The 7375-nt window shown below is 40.9% G+C and overlaps 1 long non-coding RNA gene across 1 annotated transcript; it reads left to right on the top strand.

Annotated features, from left to right (window-relative positions):
- The first annotated feature begins 4143 nt into the window (after window positions 1-4143).
- On the top strand, window positions 4144-7299 carry LOC142986777 (uncharacterized). Its single transcript, XR_012960424.1, has 7 exons — window positions 4144-4284; window positions 4366-4448; window positions 4559-4658; window positions 4752-4901; window positions 5011-5152; window positions 5236-5406; window positions 5519-7299. It is a non-coding gene; the product is annotated as an uncharacterized LOC142986777 (long non-coding RNA).
- Window positions 7300-7375: the final 76 nt, after the last annotated feature.

Genomic DNA, 7375 nt, shown 5'->3' with positions numbered 1-7375 from the left:
TCGGACCTATCCCGAGCATCGAAGTTACTGGGCGCTAAAAGTTTTAAACGCCGGTAAAAAAATACACTAATCATTTTCATATTGATACTAATTATTAATGATGAGTCAGTTCTAATGATAATATTTGTTCACAGCTTCCCGAAACCGGAGCATCGGCCTCCGGTTTCGGGGTCTCACGACAGGGACGTGGATGGTGGCCACGGCGTTGTACTACCAGGTCAGTGTGTATCAATACTGCAATAACATATCTTCGGAATATAAATGTTTGATCATATTCAGAATTCAAGATCATTAAAATATGTTTCTTTTGCACTGGGGGCTACGAAGACGACGTAGACAACGGCTACGAGTCCACGTACACGAGCAGCGGTGGGCGGGACCTCTCCGCCGACAAGCGCACTGCATAACAGTCCTGGGATCAAATACAGTAAGTATTAAGTAGTAAGAAAGAAATTGTGAGTACGAAATTTTTAGGTTTGAACCAGTTAACAGTTGATAATGAATTCATCTTTGTTCCCAGGGCATTGACACGTAGATGTGCAGTGAAGACCTTCAGTAAAGAAGGCGGTGACGCGGGCTAAAATTGGCGCAGCGGCAAGCCGGTCCGGGTCGTACGCTCGTACATAATGCTGAAACACTCCCCAAAATAAGCACCTAAAGAAGGCATTAGGTAAGGAAAATATCTGTTTAATAATCCAGTATTAAGGAGCGGTTTGAAAATTGACAAGTGCGATTTTAGTAAAGATTTTACTAACTAATGAAATTGTCTTTGTTCTCAGATACGACGGTATATTATACAAAGTGGTGAAGTACTACCCCGAGAAGGGACTGTCGGGGTATCGAGTGTGGAAGTATCTGCTGCGACGCGACGACCCGAGCCCTGCGCCCTGGGAGCCCGGCGCTAAAGAATACCCGATCATTGTAAGTAGTATTACTTGACTGCATCAATTCTCCAAATTGCCATAAGTTGGATTTTTTACTTATAATGATTGTCTTGTTAACAGTATCGGGACGGCTATTTAGAAGCAGAAGCTGAGAAAAAAGCGCTGAAAGAATAGAACAAGAACAAAGTGAGTAAGAAGGCAAAGAAGCGAGCCTTGAGGGAGAGCAACCAGACTTCCTCGGAAGGGAGACGTCACCGCCTGTGAAGAAGCGAAAAACTTCACTGAAAGCAGGTAAAACTACTACTTTTACTTACGTCGAGCGTGCTCAAGTGTAACCTGTTGATTGTCTTGTTAACACCTTCTTTAAAAATGACCTCTAATATGACATGTGCTTTTGTAACAGGAAAAGCGAAGGCAGCCGAGAGACCCCAAGGCGAGATCGCGAGCATCTTCATAAAAACACAAACACAAAAAGGGCTCAGTGTCAGCTCAATGTCCCAGCTGTCGCTGGCGAAATACGAGATAGAACTCGAGCAACTCAAGATGGCACTTCGCAGCATCCTCGCCGGATATGATGCAGGCAAGAAATAACAACGTTACCTCCATCTCTTTCTGACACTGTGTCGAAGAAAGAGACATGAATATTTTAATTTGCTAGCGTAAAGAAATGTCATCGGTTGCTGATATGATACGAGAAGACCGAAAAATAAGAGAGTCTTACGAAAACACTAATAACTATTGAATAGTCTCTTCGGCTTGAAGCTCGAGAGCAGTCTTCAAAATCACCAAATCGCTGCCATGATCCCAGAGTAGAGAATACTGATGGAAGAATGTTTACGAGAAACAGCTTTGAAATATTCGGAGTGGAATCACCAGCTCCTAGACCGTCGTTAACTGTCTCAACGTGTCTGAAAGAAAAGAGCTTAAACAAACTGCGACAGAACTACAAAAATGCCACGCATGTTCTAGGCTGGTCCCGAAGCTGGAAGTGGGGGGGACAGAGGGTGGGCACAAAATCTTTACTAGGTCCCCACTTCCAGCTGATCACCGACCGCGACCATTGACCCGTTACCATCTCGCTGTCGTCTTGGTAATCCGCTGGAAGCTATACGGAGTCTTAACATCGGAACACCTAGCACTCCAATATATACCCAGATCACCGTCATCGGTGCCCGATTGACCACTTCGGGTATTTCTAGCTTAAGTCATTAGTATAATACACATAGAAATATTGATCATCATAGTTGTAAGCAAACATATGTACAGTATATGTAATATATGGAAGGAGCGCTGGTTTGTAAATATAGTAGGTAATAAAAAATCCAGTGTCTTTTTCACTTGTGTAAGTTAGTTAGAGATTGCAGATAATATATTTTGCTAGGATTTTTTGAGATCATCTCAGGACGTAGTAGTCGTATGTACTATGACAATGGATGTTTCCAGGATTCTAATCAACCGTTTGTATGTGTTTGTCATTAGTTTGAAGGCAGGTAGATTTAGTATCAATGTTTTGTGTTCAAGAGCCAGGTTCACAGCTTGTGAACGAGTGTCAGATACCTTATCATAGAGTGACAGCAAATGTATGAAAACAACATCTCAATAGTACTCAATACCATCCGATAAGGTGTCTGATACTTATTCAGCGGAGGTGAACCGGGCTTTATATTTATGTTAAGGCTTTAATAGAATGTTCAAGGCCAGTTTCACAGCTAACGAATCAGTGTCAGATACCTTATCATAGAGTGACAGCAAATGTATGAAAACAACATCTCAATAATACTCAATACCATCCGATAAGGTGTCTGATACTTATTCACCGGAGGTGAAAGGGGCCTTATACCATAGGCCGTAAGGGTCAGTTTCCCAGTTTAGAAATAAGTGTCAGCTAAACTATCCGATAGATAAAGTGACAGCAAATGTATGAACAACATCAACTTTCCATCCGATAAGGCGTCTGATACTTATTTAGAACTGGTGAAACCGGGTCTTATGGCCGGGTTCTGTAAACTTGTGTTGCACATAGCTTTTGTTCTTGGGTTGTATAAGAATCTGGAATCAATTTCAATGTGTAAGTGTACGATGATAAGATTTGATTTTCGTGTTTTGGTGTCCTTTTGTTGTTGATGAAGATGATTAATGAATAAAATAATCATTAATAAATGTAAATTTTTATTTCGTCACCTTACTCAAAATACACTATCTTTTTTGCCAAACTATGTCAGGCTACAGTTGTGTTAGGTGAAATATCAATCAAATAAATAAGTAGTAATGAAGTTAAGCCTACAAGGTTCTTACTCTTTATTTATCATTTAAATTTCTAGGTGTACATAGTAGAATGCTAAAATAAAAAATTATTACACATTCCCGTAATTTAGTGTGAGTAGGGCAACTACACGAATTAGAAACTCTTCACTTTCTAGTTGGAATAGGCACTAATAGTTTGCATATCGGCCGCTTCGAGCCTGTCGTCGGCATAGTCAGGTATCTCTCCCGATACAACGTTGAGTCTTCACCCCCACTTAGAAGCTTAGTCGATCACCTCCAAGTCTCGGTGAGAAGGGGATTTTTCCTAGCACCAGTCACGCCAAGTACTTTGCGACTAAATTGTAAATGTAGCAAAGCTACCAATTAAACTTTGATTGGTGAAACATATTTTTCAGCCAAAGTGTCGACGTGACTTTGAACAAAGCTCGAAACAAGGTTTAGTTTCAAATTCTTGTAACGTGTTTCGGGTGTACCATTTCGTATCGAATCTTATTGGTTTATTTATTTTATCGTGTTGCATACTCCCGAGGGACGTACACGTGGTAAAATTTCAAATTATTATTTGTGTTATCGTGCATGCTTGTAATATAATTATTATATTATCAATTTATTGTACTTGTGGACAGCGGAATGCACACTCCAAACTGCTTTTGTATTGCTGTGTAAGCAAGTGGTTGGAAATAATCTCGCCGTTATAAATGTACTTACCCTGCTTTTGCGATCCCGGCTTCGGGAACTTAAACGGTTTTTCCTATACTTTTAAAACTATTTATGCGCTAACATATTTACAGACATACATAGGTACTATATTGAGAATATTTAATCTGGGACTGAGATTAAATAGGTTAAACCGTTTAAGTGCGACTGTGTAAATTTTCTCGTACTAACTTATTAGAACTTATTAACAAAATGAAATAGAAACTATAGCTTTCAAGAAATATAAATAGCTAACTGTCAAGTTCTATGTTGGTACACTGAATGTTGTCGAATGCACTTAAACAGCTCGTTGGTGTATTCGTAACACTGACGTGGTACGATTGTTACAGGGACAACGAAGACCTGCGCGACGCCACCCGACTACTTCGGACCTATCCCGAGCATCGAAGTTACTGGGCGCTAAAAGTTTTAAACGCCGGTAAAAAAATACACTAATCATTTTCATATTGATACTAATTATTAATGATGAGTCAGTTCTAATGATAATATTTGTTCACAGCTTCCCGAAACCGGAGCATCGGCCTCCGGTTTCGGGGTCTCACGACAGGGACGTGGATGGTGGCCACGGCGTTGTACTACCAGGTCAGTGTGTATCAATACTGCAATAACATATCTTCGGAATATAAATGTTTGATCATATTCAGAATTCAAGATCATTAAAATATGTTTCTTTTGCACTGGGGGCTACGAAGACGACGTAGACAACGGCTACGAGTCCACGTACACGAGCAGCGGTGGGCGGGACCTCTCCGCCGACAAGCGCACTGCATAACAGTCCTGGGATCAAATACAGTAAGTATTAAGTAGTAAGAAAGAAATTGTGAGTACGAAATTTTTAAGTTTGAACCAGTTAACAGTTGATAATGAATTCATCTTTGTTCCCAGGGCATTGACACGTAGATGTGCAGTGAAGACCTTCAGTAAAGAAGGCGGTGACGCGGGCTAAAATTGGCGCAGCGGCAAGCCGGTCCGGGTCGTACGCTCGTACATAATGCTGAAACACTCCCCAAAATAAGCACCTAAAGAAGGCATTAGGTAAGGAAAATATCTGTTTAATAATCCAGTATTAAGGAGCGGTTTGAAAATTGACAAGTGCGATTTTAGTAAAGATTTTACTAACTAATGAAATTGTCTTTGTTCTCAGATACGACGGTATATTATACAAAGTGGTGAAGTACTACCCCGAGAAGGGACTGTCGGGGTATCGAGTGTGGAAGTATCTGCTGCGACGCGACGACCCGAGCCCTGCGCCCTGGGAGCCCGGCGCTAAAGAATACCCGATCATTGTAAGTAGTATTACTTGACTGCATCAATTCTCCAAATTGCCATAAGTTGGATTTTTTACTTATAATGATTGTCTTGTTAACAGTATCGGGACGGCTATTTAGAAGCAGAAGCTGAGAAAAAAGCGCTGAAAGAATAGAACAAGAACAAAGTGAGTAAGAAGGCAAAGAAGCGAGCCTTGAGGGAGAGCAACCAGACTTCCTCGGAAGGGAGACGTCACCGCCTGTGAAGAAGCGAAAAACTTCACTGAAAGCAGGTAAAACTACTACTTTTACTTACGTCGAGCGTGCTCAAGTGTAACCTGTTGATTGTCTTGTTAACACCTTCTTTAAAAATGACCTCTAATATGACATGTGCTTTTGTAACAGGAAAAGCGAAGGCAGCCGAGAGACCCCAAGGCGAGATCGCGAGCATCTTCATAAAAACACAAACACAAAAAGGGCTCAGTGTCAGCTCAATGTCCCAGCTGTCGCTGGCGAAATACGAGATAGAACTCGAGCAACTCAAGATGGCACTTCGCAGCATCCTCGCCGGATATGATGCAGGCAAGAAATAACAACGTTACCTCCATCTCTTTCTGACACTGTGTCGAAGAAAGAGACATGAATATTTTAATTTGCTAGCGTAAAGAAATGTCATCGGTTGCTGATATGATACGAGAAGACCGAAAAATAAGAGAGTCTTACGAAAACACTAATAACTATTGAATAGTCTCTTCGGCTTGAAGCTCGAGAGCAGTCTTCAAAATCACCAAATCGCTGCCATGATCCCAGAGTAGAGAATACTGATGGAAGAATGTTTACGAGAAACAGCTTTGAAATATTCGGAGTGGAATCACCAGCTCCTAGACCGTCGTTAACTGTCTCAACGTGTCTGAAAGAAAAGAGCTTAAACAAACTGCGACAGAACTACAAAAATGCCACGCATGTTCTAGGCTGGTCCCGAAGCTGGAAGTGGGGGGGACAGAGGGTGGGCACAAAATCTTTACTAGGTCCCCACTTCCAGCTGATCACCGACCGCGACCATTGACCCGTTACCATCTCGCTGTCGTCTTGGTAATCCGCTGGAAGCTATACGGAGTCTTAACATCGGAACACCTAGCACTCCAATATATACCCAGATCACCGTCATCGGTGCCCGATTGACCACTTCGGGTATTTCTAGCTTAAGTCATTAGTATAATACACATAGAAATATTGATCATCATAGTTGTAAGCAAACATATGTACAGTATATGTAATATATGGAAGGAGCGCTGGTTTGTAAATATAGTAGGTAATAAAAAATCCAGTGTCTTTTTCACTTGTGTAAGTTAGTTAGAGATTGCAGATAATATATTTTGCTAGGATTTTTTGAGATCATCTCAGGACGTAGTAGTCGTATGTACTATGACAATGGATGTTTCCAGGATTCTAATCAACCGTTTGTATGTGTTTGTCATTAGTTTGAAGGCAGGTAGATTTAGTATCAATGTTTTGTGTTCAAGAGCCAGGTTCACAGCTTGTGAACGAGTGTCAGATACCTTATCATAGAGTGACAGCAAATGTATGAAAACAACATCTCAATAGTACTCAATACCATCCGATAAGGTATCTGATACTTATTCAGCGGAGGTGAACCGGGCTTTATATTTATGTTAAGGCTTTAATAGAGTGTTCAAGGCCAGTTTCACAGCTAACGAATCAGTGTCAGATACCTTATCATAGAGTGACAGCAAATGTATGAAAACAACATCTCAATAGTACTCAATACCATCCGATAAGGTATCTGATACTTATTCAGCGGAGGTGAACCGGGCTTTATATTTATGTTAAGGCTTTAATAGAGTGTTCAAGGCCAGTTTCACAGCTAACGAATCAGTGTCAGATACCTTATCATAGAGTGACAGCAAATGTATGAAAACAACATCTCAATAATACTCAATACCATCCGATAAGGTGTCTGATACTTATTCACCGGAGGTGAAAGGGGCCTTATACCATAGGCCGTAAGGGTCAGTTTCCCAGTTTAGAAATAAGTGTCAGCTAAACTATCCGATAGATAAAGTGACAGCAAATGTATGAACAACATCAACTTTCCATCCGATAAGGCGTCTGATACTTATTTAGAACTGGTGAAACCGGGTCTTATGGCCGGGTTCTGTAAACTTGTGTTGCACATAGCTTTTGTTCTTGGGTTGTATAAGAATCTGGAATCAATTTCAATGTGTAAGTGTACGATGATAA

Source organism: Anticarsia gemmatalis, chromosome Z (genome assembly GCF_050436995.1).
Source record: "Anticarsia gemmatalis isolate Benzon Research Colony breed Stoneville strain chromosome Z, ilAntGemm2 primary, whole genome shotgun sequence".
NCBI lineage: Eukaryota > Metazoa > Arthropoda > Insecta > Lepidoptera > Erebidae > Anticarsia > Anticarsia gemmatalis.
Note: the sequence above shows the minus strand (reverse complement) of the source record. Positions and strands in the feature narration are given on the sequence as shown.